This window comes from Terrapene carolina, unplaced genomic scaffold (genome assembly GCF_002925995.2).
Source record: "Terrapene carolina triunguis isolate 2854851 unplaced genomic scaffold, T_m_triunguis-2.0 Scaffold189, whole genome shotgun sequence".
Taxonomy (NCBI): Eukaryota; Metazoa; Chordata; order Testudines; family Emydidae; genus Terrapene; species Terrapene triunguis.
Window position 1 is genome coordinate 9,722,085 of NW_020664540.1, and position 16,476 is coordinate 9,738,560.

Here is a 16,476-nt window from a genome sequence, read left to right on the forward strand (position 1 = left end):
TTTCGTTCTTCCGCGGCCACACACGTGCAGTCATTAGAGTGTATTTTGGCTGCGTGCGTTTTCTTCTTTTCCCACAGCTGTCAGCTAAACCGGAGATCCACAGGCAAAGCGGAGCACTCCACAGCATGATGTGGATTTCTGACATGCTCCAACGGGCTTTGGTTCCATAGAACAAGGAATGAATCACATTACAGAAAGATAGGAAGGTGTTTCATCTGTGCCAGATATAATGGTGCTCCAGCATTATTTGTTTTGGGTAAAGTTTTACCCGTCTCTTCTTCACAGCAGCATTCCAAGCGATGGAAATGAGAAGCACCCTGCCCCGCCATGAATTATCTGAGAAATATACAAGAATAAATCTAGGCTCATCTGTTAAAACATCATATTCTGGGAGAAGGAAAATGAGTGCATTTTTCCATTAGTTACCTTTCGAACACCATGCTTAACTAAATGCACTGGAAGAGAAATTGCCCATCCAATATGTGAGGAGCTTTGTGATATACCCCGATTTCACTGACGTATGTTGAGACCGATCTTCTAGAACAAAAATCAGATTCATGGACAAACCCGATTTTGCAGTAACACCTGTTTTCCAGCAGTGGTTCTCCATTGGTTTCAATGGAGTTACTCTTTCAAAGCAGTCTAAGTTAAATCAAAAATCAGGTCTGATTTTAAACTGTAAAGGCATGGAAATGCTAACTCAAATTCTTCAGCCATGGACACAAATACCTGCACAACTGGATACACAATGGACCAATTTGCCTACACAAGTGCCGGGGTGCATGAGATTTTTGCATATACACCTTGATCTCTTCTTTTTGAAACAAAGGTTTGCAAAAAGTGCTCCAGTATTGTTTACCTTAGTCAGGGAGATGACCAGTAAACCCTGTTGAGAGTTTAATACTCAAAATGAGGCACTTTGAATTTAAAAATAGACAAACTACAGTTAAATTTAGCCCAAGAGAGAAGGCTGGCCATTGCCAGAAAATTGACCATGTGTTTCTGAAGTGCAGATCTGACCAAAAAAATAACAAAACCAACAATGAAACAGACCAGATCCACATTTATGATAGAGATTAATTTGGCAGAATCAGGGCAGTCCAGATGGTGTGCAGAGAATCACTGAGGTTTTCAGTTTACGCTCTTTTTTTTTTTTTTTTAAATGCGGTAGGAAATAGCTTAGTTTTATCCCTCTCATGACCCACTAGATGTGGCTGACCAACATACCTTGTCCTGACCTTGATAAAGTAGAGTTTTTAACCATAATCCAGCTTGCTTTGTGACTTCATATAATACAACTACACAAGCACTATAAGGCTCGGAGTTTTAGATTTCTCTCAGAAGACTAGCATGCCTCTGCTGAAACACATTGTTAGAAATAAGCCCTTCCCAAGGAAGCTCATCTGATACCATCACCAGGTTTAAGGATATATCTACACAGCAAAAAAAGACCTTGCGGCAGCAAGTCTTAGAGCCTGGGTCAACTGGCTCAGGCCCACGCTGCGGGGCTAAAGGCAGTAGTGTAGACATTCAGGCTTGGGCTGGAGTCCAGACTCCGAGACTCTTCCCCCTTGAGGTTTCAGAGCCCAAGCCCAAATGTCTATACTGCTGTTTTTAGCCCCGCAGCACGAGTCTGAGGCTACGTCTACACTACGGGGGGGATCAATTTCAGATACGCAAATTCAGCTACGCGAATAGCGTAGCTGAATTCGACGTATCCGAGCCGACTTACCCCACTGCGAGGACGGCGGCAAATCGACCTCCGCGGCTCCCCCGTCGACGGCGCTTACTCCTACCTGGGCTGGTGGAGTACGCGGGTCGATTCGGGGATCGATGATCACGTCCCGACGAGACACGATAAATCGATCCCCGAGAGATCGATTTTCTACCGCCGATCCGGGCGGGTAGTGAAGACCAGCCCTGAGTCTTCACCAGGGCTCGGAGACTCGCTGCTGCGGGGTTTCGTTTGCCATGTGGCTGTACCCTGCGATAAGAAAACAAACCAGCCACGATTTTCAGAAGTCGTCAGTGATTTTGGGTGCCCACCCTGGCACATTTGAAAGGGGCCTGGTTTTCAAAAATGCTGCGCACCCAGCTCTGATAAATCAGGGCTTTTAAAGGTGTTTTTAAATTGAGAACCCAAATCACGTAGGGTGAATCTCCTCGCCTGGGTAGGGTGTGGGGCTCACGCCAACTCGCTAAAAATAGCTGTGTGGACATTGTGGCACTGGCAGCTAATCACCCAAACTCAAGTCCACCCGACCCCCGGGTCTGAGCTCACATGGCTAGCCCAAGCCTGCTCCCACACTCCCATGTCCACACTGCTATTTTGTGTGGACATGGCTAGCCCCACTAGCACAAGTATATCTACCTGGCTAGGAGGCTCGCTGCCAGCTGCAGTGTAAACATGCCCTTCGTTGCTTTCAAAAATCTTGGTTTCTTCTCCCAATACATTAACACCCAAATATCAAATCAAACTCTGCAGCCCAGTCAATTTTCCACTGATAACACGAAGAATCTTTTCAAGTTGCAAAAACAGGTCTATTTTATTTTTTTAATTATTTCTCATTGATCGCTCTAGTGTTCAGCTTATGATAACTCCCCTGTGTTGAGTTATGCATAATTCAGACTGCAGAAAGGGTACATCAGGCAGAGCCTATAGGCCAGATTCTGATTCCAGACACAAAATCAGTGCAACTCCATATACGTAATGTAGGTGTGTGTCACTCACGTGACATGATCCAAGGATTAAAAAAAAAATAATCCATTGACAGTTCCCCCAATCTCCCACTACACACACCAGAATCAAACACAAATCACCAGTGCTACTATAAGGAAGGCTTACCCTTTACAGGCTTAATTTTCAGAAGTGGCCTCTCATTTTGTGCCTGCAATCAACGATGACAGCAGATTATCCTGGATGCAATCGTAGAAGCCATTCTTGAAAATTCGCCCCCATCATTCTTCCGAATCCTTCAGAGAAGTGATTGACCTTGTAAATATACTGACAGTTCCTCTGTTTCTGAATGGACATGTTTCAAAGGAGAATCCATCAGCACAACTAACCCGTAATGCATAGATCACAATTCATTCTTAAAACAAAGCAGAGAGTATACAGCATTCGCTCTTTGGAACTCATGGCCACAGGAAGTCGCTGAGGCCAAGAAATAAGCAAGATTCAGAAAAGGACTGGACTGGTTTATGGATATCAGGAATATCCAGAGTATTCATGATTAATGGTGATCATTCTGGAAGGGATGTTAGCCATCATGCTTCAAGGTTTAAGCCAATCTCTAATTATTAGCGAGCAGGATGAGACCTAACTGGGGCATGGAGGAGCAAATGACCCCACATCTGGTAACTGCATGGTTCTTCCTCTTAAGTGTCTGGTTCTAGCCAGTGTCACACCGGACTAGATGGACCTTGAGTCTGATCAGGTCTGTCGATTCCTATGTTCGAGTATCATATTAGATTTTTTCCCAGGTGCAGAGGGGTTGTTTTGTGTGTTTCTAGCTCCAGCCCTTTTTCCAGCTCTTCTTCCCTCACAATGCACTATACAACCTCCCCAAGCCAAGCCATAAGATACCTACCCTCACCGCGTTCAGGTCCCTCTTGAAGCCCAGTTCTGCTGTGTTACGTACAATGAGTTGAGCTGCCTTGCCGATATCAACTGCCTGTTGTTGGTCTCTCTCCCCCTAACTCCATCTACTTGTCTGTCCGTCCTTAGGCTAGGAGAACGTCGGAGCAGGGAGCATCTTATTCTTCCTGATTGTTTGGAAAGCACCTACTACATCGACATCACTACCACCGATACTACTACTATTACTACTACTATTCGGACATTTAAAAAACTAAGTAATGATGTGTGTCAGCGAGGCTGACTCCAGGCACAATTAGGTATGGTTTCCTGTCCTTACTGATTAAGAAATCCACTTTACTCTATTTTTCAATTTCATTCGCTACAACTGCATGGTGTCCTAATTGGCACCTCGATCAACAAAAAAGGCGACAAAGGATGTAAGCAAAACATATGGCTTAACAATTCTGTCAGCTGAAGACAGACTTGTGTGGCCAGTATACCAAAGATGCTGCAAAAACATTGCCTTTTACTGGAAGCGTAAACTCAATAAACCCCCAGGAGAGCAATAAAAATGTAGTAGCCAGCAGATTTAACAAGGACATGCTCGATGCACAGTGTAATCTTATGTGCTCAATGCCCAGTGGATTTCACAGGAATTTGATATGGCAACATCAGATCTCAGTTTCTCAAAATGTCCTGACTGCTTATAAATTAAGGGTATGATTTGGGATAATTGCTTTTCATTTGTGTTGATGAAACCATACGTTATGTTTATTCTTAAGGAATTGTTTTACCCTTTTAACCTGCCTTTGGGACATAAGCTGCAATGATGGAGGGCTTTCCTCTGCAACAATGGCACAAACTCTACTTTTCCACTAAATCTTGGGGAAGTGTTCTAGCCCAGTGCGCTACACATGCTCAAAGCATCTATTGGATACTTTCTCAAACCTCTCTGAATGAATTTCTGCTGAAAGACTCTGCTTTTTCTCCATCCATTTCAATGGAAATGATGTCATTCGAAAGCCAGTGACCTGCCAATGTGCTATGAAGTATTGCTATGAAATAGTGTCCTGGGGCCTCAGCTATGTCTGACTGTAAAGCCCTCTTAATGACTCATTTCAGCCAACCCAATTGCAGTATGTAAATGAACTGGAGAGGACTAGGCAGTGATTGGCTGAGGTACCTTCGGTGTCACAAAATACCGCTACTTAAGAATGACCTGAGCAGTTGATAGGACAGCAGCTGAGCATGGACAAAGCAGTACAATGCAAAGAGGACAGGAGAGTGTGAAGAACAGTACCGGAGAGTAAAGAGGAGAACAGACAGGCCAAGGGGTACAGCAGCAACAAAGCAGGCAACAGGTAAGGATGGCTCTAATAGCAGTTGAAATGGGGGAAATGAAGAAGCACAAGATAGGTAGAGGAAGGGCTATGGTAAGGCATGGTTCCCATCTTGGATTGAGTTACCCGGGTATCTATATGATCATTATCCCCTGTGTGCGCCTGAATGAATTTTCTTTGAACTCAGACAGTTAGCCTCTGATCTGGATGCAGAAAAATCTCCACAACCTGTATGTATGCAAAGAGCTCTTGTTTTTCTAGCCAAGTCAACCAGTGTCCTTTGAATGCTAAGAAGTTCATCTTTCACTGTCCTCTTCTATCTTCTCATTCATTGGCCAACTTATTTCATTTCAACCAATGGGGCTGCATAATGCAAATTAATTGAGGGAGGAGTGACTTACATCTGGTGTCACAATGACACCGGTCAAAGAGATCAGCTATTCATAGCACAGAAAAAGGAAAGAGAGCTCTGCTCCTCAAATTCCCTCTAATGACTTGGGGGAGTGTGATAGAGGGAGAGGGGAGGAAAGGGGGGTGGTTGTAGAGGGTACAGTAATTAGATGATGTGGTGGTGGATGCTCCTGGAATGACCACAGGTAGGAGAGGATGTAATACCAGGAGTGATGTCAGAGACGGTGGTGCTCTTTGGTACCTGACGTGGCTGCTGGTAAATCAGATATTTGTGAGACACTAATTCATAGTCCAGCAGGTTGGTTATACATCACCCTTCACAGCTTCCCCCATCGGGTTTCTCTGCCCCCATTCCCACCATTCCTTGTAATCCTCCTTTTGTCTCCTTCTCCCATGCCTGATTTCATGCCATTTTCCTCTACACAGACACTTGCTCCTTATGCTTGGATCAGCCTCATCCTTCCTGTGAGCAAAGCTCCTTTCCTGTCCCTGCCTTCAAACCCACTTCTTTTGCTTGGCCTGCAAGCGGTGAAGTGTTCCCCAGCATGGTCTGCACCCACCTTCCTGTCTGATCTTTTTGATTGGAAGCTCTTCAGGACAGGGACCTTTTCAAAGACATTTGTTAAGGACTGTCTGTGTAATGTATCAGAGGGGTAGCCGTGTTAGTCTGGATCTATAAAAAGCAACAGAGAGTCCTGTTAGACTAAGGGCTGGTCTACACTGGGGGGGGGGAAATCAATCCAAGATACGCAACTTCAGCTACGCAAATAGCATAGCTTTCGTGAGTGAATACCCACTTCATCAGACGGATGTAATGGAAATTTCCAGAGGCAGGTATAAATATGCAGGCAAGGATCAGTCTGGAGATAACGAGGTTAGTTCAATCAGGGAGGGTGAGGTCCTCTTCTAGCAGTTGAGGTGTGAACACCAAGGGAGGAGAAACTGCTTTTGTAGTTGGCTAGCCATTCACAGTCTTTGTTTAATCCTGATCTGATGGTGTCAAATTTGCAAATGAACTGAAGCTCAGCAGTTTCTCTTTGGAGTCTGGTCCTGAAACTGGTCCTTTTTTGCTGTAAGATGGCTACTTTTACATCTGCTATTGTGTGGCCAGGGAGGTTGAAGTGTTCTCCTACAGGTTTTTGTATATTGCCATTCCTGATATCTGACATTTATCCTTTTACGTAGGGACTGTCCAGTTTGGCCAATGTACATAGCAGAGGGGCATTGCTGGCACATGATGGCATATATAACATTGGTGGACGTGCAGGTGAATGAACCGGTGATGTTGTAGCTGATCTGGTTAGGTCCTGTGATGGTGTTGCTGGTGTAGATATGTGGGCAGAGTTGGCATCGAGGTTTGTTGCATGGATTGGTTCCTGAGTTAGAGTTGTTATGGTGCGGTGTGTGGTTGCTGGTGAGAATATGCTTAAGGTTGGCGGGTTGTCTGTGGGCGAGGACTGGCCTGCCTCCCAAGGTCTGTGAAAGCGAGGGATCATTGTCCAGGATGGGTTGTAGATCACGGATGATTCGTTGGAGAGGTTTAAGCTGAGGACTGTAGGTGATGGCCAGTGGAGTTCTTTTGGTTTCTTTCTTGGGCTTGTCTTGTAGCAGGAGGCTTCTGGGTACATGTCTGGCTCTGTTGATTTGTTTCCTTATTTCTACGATATCCGCACAAGAAAATAAGGAAACATAGGTCATCAGTGGAATTTGAATCCAGGATGTGCAGCACCACAGCATAGACCTCTGCCACATGAGCTAAAGGAGTAACTCTGACTGCTGGTAGGTATGGTAGGCTATTATCCTCTAGTAGACATACCAGCCACTAGATCGATATGCAACCCACCATACCAGTGTTTTACACATGCATCAGTGCTGGAGATCAAGTGGGGAGCACACTTGGGGGTGGGGCGTGTCTCACTGCCATTTTGCAGGCACGATCCCTTGATGACTCAGGGCTAGGGAAGGAGTATTTGATCCATAGTTGGCTTCGGTCAAAGGGCATAATTCCTTCAGCCTCCAGGGAGGCTGCCTTTGCATTATCGTTAGGAGAAATATCACATTTGCAGCCATTAAGAAACAGTGCAAGGAAGGAAAGATGGTGAGCCTCAGCTGTATCCTCAAGACCCCTCTGCACCAGCCAGACATTGCAAGAAAAATCCACACTCTGGCTATGTGAACACTACAGCTTAAGTCAGTATAAGTTATGTTACTCAGGGATGTGAATAAGCCACCCCCGAGTGACATAAGTTACACCCACCTAAGCGCCGGTGTGGACAATGCTATGTTGGTGGAAGAGCTTCTCTCGCCAACACAGCGACTGCCACTCACAGGGGCTGGAGTAATTAAGTCGACGGGAGAGCGCTCTCCCATTGGTTTACAGCATCTGCCTTAGCAACGCCAGAGCAGCGTAGCTCTGCAGTGTAGCCCTAGCCTCTGATGCTCTTAGTCAGCTTAAGAGGTTGTACAGCCTTACTGCACTTGTTCCCAAACCACTCAGACTAAAGCAACCACTCAGTGCTTCCTGATAGCTAAGACCTGGAATACCCATACTAGCAAATTTTCCATTAGTCCTTCCCTGGATTCCAAAAGGATTATGGCCACAGCTAGGTTTCCGTCTGCAATTGCCATACACGTTCAAATAAGTTTCCTCTGTACTTTGGTATGTGCTGGTTTTTCCCCCCCTTCCCCGCCACTAGATTGCCTGACAGATTTATGTGCTTCTGCTCCACAATATGCTGCTGCATAGTGACGTTAGCCTTCATTCAGGCTTGTAAATAATTGAACAAATGATGCACCAGACACGCAGCTGAATCTCAGAATTCCCAAACCCTTGAAAATATACCTCCATAAACAGCATTAACGAGTAGCACACCAAAACACCTGCCCTTGATAATGGAAAAAAAGGACTAAGAGGGGGAAATAGTACATAACACTTCAGCGTGTCAGCATCTCACTACAATTATATGATCACAGTTAATGCTTTCATAATCGACTTGGTAACAATAGGAGGCCTTGCATTTGATCCAATCCACCTACTGTTAAAAGTGACCCCCTTTCAGAACTAGCAGTTAACACCGGGGCATCTAACCAGTGTGAGATCACTGAAATGTCGCTAGCCTTCATTTACAAAGAATACTCCTCGGCGCCGTGAGACGAACCACTGAACAATTAGTAGCTCTTAGAATAAGCAAGTTCTGTCCGTGACAGTGCCCAACACAATACAAGCTTCCACCATGTGACATTTCATAATAGGATTATAGGGCTCAGTTCTGTAAATCAGCATAGGGCCGGATTCAAAGCGCATAAAATTGCCATTTACTTCAATGGGTTTGCATCAAGTGCCATGTCCTAGAGCAGTGATTCTCAAACTATTGTACTGGTGACCCCTTTCACACAGCAAGCCTCCGAGTGCGACCCCCCTTATACATTAAAAACACTTTTTTATATATTTAACACCACTATAAATGCTGGAGGCAAAGCAGGGTTTGGGGTGGAGGCTGACAGCTCGCGACCCCCCATGTAATAACCTCGCAACCCCCTGAGGGATCCCGACCCCCCAGTTGAGAACCCCTGTCCTAGAGGTTCCGCCTATCACTAAAAGTTTAAGTTAGAGCTGGCCGAAGTTTTTCAACCAAAAATTCTGCTTGCTGAAAAATGGGGGTTGTATTGAAAACAAGGTTTTTTCCTCCCTACAGGGAAAAATGTCATTTTCAATAAACCTTTTCAAACAGGAAATTTCTAAACTAAATTCCACAAAACTTTTAGTTTTGCTTCAGACTGGCCCTTTTCATTTCAGTTTTGAAACATTGGGGGGGGGAGGGGAGAAGCAAAAAATAATTCCAGTTATGAGACAAAAATGAATGTGTTTCATTTCACAAGGTGCCTTCAAATATTTCATAGGACAAAAAAGTGTGTGTGTGTGTGTGGTGGGGGGAGGGGGGTCGACTACCTGTAAGTAGGATGCTTTCACCCCATGTGCCGGACTCTTCGGGGTGCACAGTGTCTCCAGAGAAGTGTTGAGTGCCCTCAACTCCCAGTGATTTCAGTGGGAGCCAAAGCTAGGAAAGGGGAGGCTGGAATCCTGAGCACCCCTGTAGTCACATCCTACACGTTACTGTAATAATCTTTGTCCAAAATATGCCTTGGGAGGTATCATTTGAAAACTAACAACTCACTGATCATTAATATCCTTGCATGTTGTGTGTACATGGTGTGTAATAAGAGTTATGGATATGTGCTGAAGTGACGACTAAAAGCTGTTTAAGCCAGGCATGTCTGGGGAGTTAGTAAATGGAATGAGTATTTGTTTCTCTAACCAGCTCAATCAACTGGAAGAGACAATGAAGGTATATTCACATATCAGGTAAACAAAACTAACAAGGGGATGGGGGAAAGGCAGCATGGCATCTATGCTCCGGCAGGAGAGAGAAACTTGGTCTGGGGGGGTTTACTTTTCAAAGAATACAATGAAAAGGTTTATTGGTCTATAAAGACTGGGGGCTGAACCTCAGGCGATAAGCAATTGAATCAACTGATTGTATACAATATTACTGTATTATAAAAGAGAGTGGGGTCTTTCTGAAAGCCTATGACACTGGTGATTAATATCATAAAATGTATTTATTAACACTATCAGGAATTACGGATAATCTTTGATTTTAGGCTTTACAGTCTATGTCCAAACAAAGGGAGAAACGGATCTCTCCTAGACAGGATGGAATGTCACAGCTACTTACCTGTGTCTCCTATGAAAATTAAGCATGGTGGAATCAAAACAATGGAAGACTCATTTACATATAGGCAGATTGGAAGCCCACAGGAAGCAAAAACCAGCATGATGTCATCCTGCCTCTTGAAACAAGGTCACTGAACTTTGGAAGATAAGCAAGGACAGAAGCCATCTTTGGCATCCATCACTAGACAGACACAAGAATCCAGAGCTCTTGCAAGCTGAGAAAGATGGGTGGGTCCTTCAACCAACGGGGGTTTGAGTTTCTGGAAACTGAGTAAATGAGAAACCTGCTTAGACAAAGATCTTTCTGAACCAAGGCTGTCTAGCATCCAGACACTCAGGGTGTGACCTGCATGTTTGTAGGCTCTCTGTGAGCATTCCAGGCTGGGAACTACAGCTGAAAAGCACTGTAATGCAACCGGGACTTCAGGACAAGTGGTGACAGCCCCTCAGTGGTCCGAATTGCACCCTGAACCCTGTGATAGAGGCCTGGAAATAAAAACGGTCAACTCAGCCAAACTTTTAAAACCCTCAGAAAAGTTTCCGGTTTGATTGGAGTTTGGGCTGAAGGTTTGGGTCAAACCTTATTTATTCCAAATGGTTTCACCTTTTCCTAACTCCCACTAGTTTCAATTTGGGCAAGAGTGCCTTCTGTAGGACCTCCATTCCAACCCGAGGAACCCAGCTCAGTAGGAGTTACTACCCCACTTTTGATACACCCCAGTCCCATTTTCATGAAGGCTTGGGCTGGATACATTTTAATGGCAGATCCCAAGGACATCCGTGTGTGTGAAAGAATATCAGCACTTACCCCCTTTTCCTTATCTACAATTTAGGAACCAGGTTCAGCAGCCTCCCAACCCCCTCCTATGTTAAGCAAGCAACCAGGCAACCCAGATCTAGGTTCTCTCTACACTGCACTTTTGTGGTTAAACCTTTTGTCAGTCGGGTGTGTGTCGGGGGGAGGGGGGGACGACACCCTGACTGACAAAAGTTTTAATGACAAAAAGTGCCAGTGGGGACAGTGCTTTGTCAGGAGGAGACGCTCTCTCACTCACAAAGCTACTGCCTCATGTTGGGGATGGTTTTATTTTGCCGTCAGGAGAGCTCTCTCCTGCCGGCAAAGAGCGGCGACACAACGTACTTTACAGTGGTACGGCTGTAGCGGCATGGCGGTGCTGCTGTAATGTATGCAGTGTACACATAGCCCTAGACACTCTATACACTCCAGCTGATTCTCTCTCTCACCTCTTTCTAGGTCTAGTAACTGCTCTAACTCGCTAGAAGCAAAAGGAGTGACCTGTGGCCCCCAACTGTCTTCTTGGTGCTGCTCTCAGCAGAAAACAACTGCAGAATTGGTCTGGTGGAAGATTAGCCTGTTCCATTATTTCTGAACGTCTTCGGTAACATGATTGGGTGTATTTTAGAGAGAACAACTCACTCGTTTTCCATTTCTCCGAGTGACTTTAATGTGAGCTTAGCTTAAAACAAGCCACCTAATAAAATGCCTGATGTGCCTGCTAAGTTACAGGGGCTAGGATAGAAATGCAGGGAATTGTTCCCCCTAGTATGCACCACTTCACCTACTTACACACATTGCTTTTTACTAGCTTATTTATGGCCTCTTCAGTGCAGCTATATGATAGATTGTATTCTCACTATTGGTCTCTTTCCCCACCAGGGCCCAAATTTTGTTTTATTGTGGTATCACGGAGTTAAAGTGACTCTGATTACAGAAGGGAGCTTGTAACACTGCCTATATTTAAGGTTGCCTAACTCTTTCCATTATAAAGACCCTATTTTCAGTTGCTTAGAATTTTTCCAAACTTTAACCATCGGGACTGAAATTTTCTATCCCAATTGTCTGTCTTGGGTTGAATTTTTTGGGAATGTTCCACTTATACTGATTCAGCCATTTGTGAGACTGAGGCAAGGGGAAAAAATAGGTGGAAAAATTCTTACAACCATACTAGCTTCTCCATGCTTAGGATCAGGGCTTGAAATTTGGGTGGGGGTATCACACTGTTGTCACGGATGTGTCTTGGCCAAAATGGGAGAAACTTGAAGGGGGTGGCAAAGTTTAAAAGCCTCTTTACATATGCTCAGGAGAGATTTGATAGTATTTAACTGCCAAATTCTCTTAAGATTCCATCTGCACTGAGTATGCCCCAACTCAAGGCAGTAGGGGCTCAAAGCAGGAATTTCCCAGCAATTGCTCCTCCTGCCCACTATGGTGCCAGGCACCAAATCTGAGGCCAGGGAGGTTGTCCCTCCTGTGCTCTCAATGCCTCCCTGCTAGTGCCCAGGCAGCAAGGAGGAGAAAGAGGAACAGCCCAAACTCAAATACAGAGAGATGAGAAATGTGGTGGGGGAGATGGTATATGAGTGCATATGCACAAGGGGGCCAAGTTAAGGTTAAATGCACAACCTTGATTCTGGCATTCCCTATGTTTTGAGTGCTTGACTTTGCAAACTTGACATTCTTTTAATGTAATTTAATGTACACATTGTTCAGTGTGCTACATGAGGCATATACACAACCTGCCACTCAGCTGTCTGTGAGTACTGCAATCGGGTGACCAGATTCATCCAGTACCCAGTCAGGTTTAACTTGGATATCTAGTACCCATTCAAACTTATTTCCTGCCCCTAAGATAACAGAGCAGCAGTAGGCACTGGAAGAACACAGTGAAGAGGCAGAGTTCCATAGTATGCTGGGCACTTTTATTTGGTGACCACTTACAATGAGCCCAAAGTCTCAACGGGGGCTGAAATCCAGCCCCCGAGCTTCTTATATCTGTTGAACAACAAAACACAAGAAGCCCCAGCATCTAAATAATCCCCAGGTTTAATGTACAGTTGTAGAAAGACATTCTGTTATTCCCTGCTGTCAAATGCTAACAATAATATCTGCACTGAGTTAGCAGCAGAATGAATGAGTTATTAAAACTCTGCCAGTGTGTAGCTAGAAATGGTTTATTTTGTTAATTAGGCATTAACTTATACTAGGTGGAAGCATCCCCATGATGGTGCTTTCTGCACTGTTGTGAAGACTGGTTGATCCTTCCACAGTTCCATTCCCTCCCTCCCTCGTTCTCCACCAAAGCTGCTCCAAAGAAGGGTTGGCAAGAGTACAGCTGTGTACACAAGTGCTCTACAGCACCACCAAGGCCACAAATATCCTAACAGGAGTTAGGAAACAGTAGAAACTCCTTAAGGCTCCATGCTACGTGTCAGGGTTCCCTCCCCACTCTGAACTCTGAGGTACAGATGTGGGGACCCGCATGAAAGACCCCGTAAGCTTATATTCCACCAGCTTAGGTTAAAACTTCCCCAAGGCACAAATTCCTGGGATGGTATCGCTGCCACCACCAAGTGAGTTAGACAAAGATTCAGGAAAAGGACCATTTGGAGTTCCTGTTTCCCCAAAATATCCCCCCAAGCCCCTTCACCCCCTTTCCTGGGGAGGCTTGAGAATAATATACCAACCAAATAGGTAACCAAGGTGAGCACAGACCAGACCCTTGGGTTTTAGGACACTAAAAACCCAATCAGATTCTTAAAAACAGAACTTTATTATAAAGAAAAAAAGTAAAAGAAGCACCTCTTAAAATCAAGATGGAAGGTAATTTTACAGGGTAATAAGATTTAAAACACAGAGGATTCCCCTTTAGGCAAAACTTTAAAGTTACAAAAAACCAGGAATAAACCTCCCTTTTAGCATAGGGAAAATTCACAAGCTAAAATAAAAGATAATCTAACGCATTTCCTTGCTATTACTTACTATTTCTGTAATATTCGATGTATCATTTCAGTAGGAGCTGGATTACTTGCTTGGTCTTAGAAAGAACACCACACAGAGCACAAAGCAAAAACCTTCCCCCACAGATTTGAAAGTATCTTCTCCCTTATTGGTCCTTTTGGTCAGGTGCCAACCAGGTTATTTGAGCTTCTTAACCCTTTACAGGTAAAGGAGGGATTTTATGCTACCCTTAGCTGTATGTTCATGACACTATGGAAGCACTGTGCTGCCGAAAGAAGGGGGCCAAGGGAAGGTCCACACAGGTAGCTCCTGGATCATAAAGGTAAGGATACCTCTTCCTCTCAAGCTCAATGGGCCTCTGAAAGCTCCCTTCAGGAGGAAATGCTGTGCAGGAACTCTGCATGGTTCCTCTGGGTTTCTCCCTAAAGTCTGAACCTAAGCCAGATTCTATTCCACTTTTTTGACTCCCTTGTTCATTGTTGTGTCGAACTGTGTAGGATTCAAATTGTACATGAGCATCCTCACTCAATCACCACTGTTCTTATAGGCCAAGTGCACTAGGTTGTGAATCTTAGAAGAACACTCATCCTATATATCTATTTCTACTTATAGCACTCAAAGCAGCTAGCGACAGAAACCCTCTCTCCCTCCCCCACCCCCCATGAGCTAACCTAGGCATACCTTCTAGATAAGGTATCTGAAGCGTTTTGAGATGTTTATTCCCTGGCCCAGCTGGATTTCATAGGACTATTTGCTTTGCAAATGCAAAATTATCTGATGTGAGGCTATTGGTCCCAGTGCCTCTCTTCCTTTTCTAGCAGCCAAACCAGAGAGAGATCAACCCTGATGCTGTAAGCAGCTACATTTAATCCTCAAATACTGTACTTCAATACATTGGCAGTGCAGTTACACGCCAACAGCAGACCAATGCAGCTGGCACTAGAGACTGGCTGCTGTTTTCAGGATACAAGGGCCCCTGTGTATTCAAGCCAAACATCTGCAACAAGCATAAAGTACAGCGGTAAGTAATGCGTTAGTAATGTGTTCCTAATACAACCCAACCAGATTGACTGGTGACAGCATAAGGAGTTCAGAAAAATACAATGTGAATTTTTAAAGAACACACCTAATTAAAGTGTATTTAAGTCACATTTATTAGCTCTTCTTCCACAGTGGAAATCAAATGAATAATACATACAGAATAAAATTTGCTTTCCTTCATTGCTTTCAATATTCAAAGAGCCAGATTCTGCGCTCAATTATAACTAGAGTCACACATGTTGACTTTACTAGGGTTGCAGCAATGTAGCAGAGGGGTTTAGTTCAATTTGCAGAATCTTAAACTGCTTTAAAAAAGCTGCTGTGGTAGATGTTCAAGAGAGTTAGCAATTTTCCAATGAAACATTATTAAGGACCCAAAAGCAAACTATCTACTGCATAGGAAAGATAGGAAGCATGGCAAGAGACCACCCTACCTTAACCAAGAGATCTTCAATGATATGAAACTCAAAAAAATTAATACTTAAGGAGCTGACTGAGGAGTTATCAGCCATTAACGATTATTAGCAGGTAACCAAAGCCCACAGGTAAGTCAAAAACATGGAGACCTGGGAGAAGGGTCGGAATCTGGGGGGAGCATGGGCTGTGATAGCAGAAATAAGGGAGAGACAAGACAGAACGGGGGGAGGGGGGGAAGAAATCAAATAAGTATTTTAGATGTCTGTATATTAATGCAAGAAGTATGGGGAATAAGCAGGAAGAACTCAAAATGCTAGTAAATAAACACAACAATGACATAGTTGGCATCATGGAGACTTGGTGGGATAATACGCATGATTGGAATATTGGTACAGAAGGGACCAGCTTGCTCAGGAAGGACAGGCAGGGAAAAAAGGGAGGAGGTGTTGCCTTATACATTAAAAATGTATACACTTGGACTGAGGTTGAGATGGAAACAAGAGACAGACTTGTTGAAAGTCTCTGGATAAGGATAAAAGGGGTAAAAAACAAGAGCGATATCATAGTAGGGGTCTACTACAGACCACCAAACCAGGAAGAAGAGGTGGATGAGGCTTTTTTTTAAAACAACTAACAAAATCATCCAAAGCACAGGACTTGGTGGTGATGGGGGACTTCAACTACCCAGACATCTGTTGGGAAAATAACACAGCAGCTGGGCACAGATTATCCAACAAGTTCTTGGAATGTATTGGAGACAAATTTTTTATTTCAGAAGGTGGAGAAAGCTACTAGGGGGGAGGCTGTTCTAGATTTGACTTTGACAAATAGGGAGGAACTGGTTGAGAATTTGAAAGTGGAAGGCAACTTGGGTGAAAGTGATCATGAAATAGTAGAGTTCATGATTCTAAGGAATGGTAGGAGAGAGAACGGTACAATAAAGACAATGCATTTCAAGAAGGCAGATTTAGCAAACTCAGGGAGTCGGTAGGTAAAATCCCATGGGAAGCAAGTCTAAGGGGAAAAACAATTGAAGACAGTTGCAGTTTTTCAAAGAGACATTATTAAGGGCACAAGAGCAAACTATCCCACTGCGTAGGAAAGATAGGAAGTATGGCAAGAGACCATCCTGGCTTAACCAGGAGATCTTCAATGATCTAAAACTCAAAAAAAAAAAAAAAAAAAAGTGGAA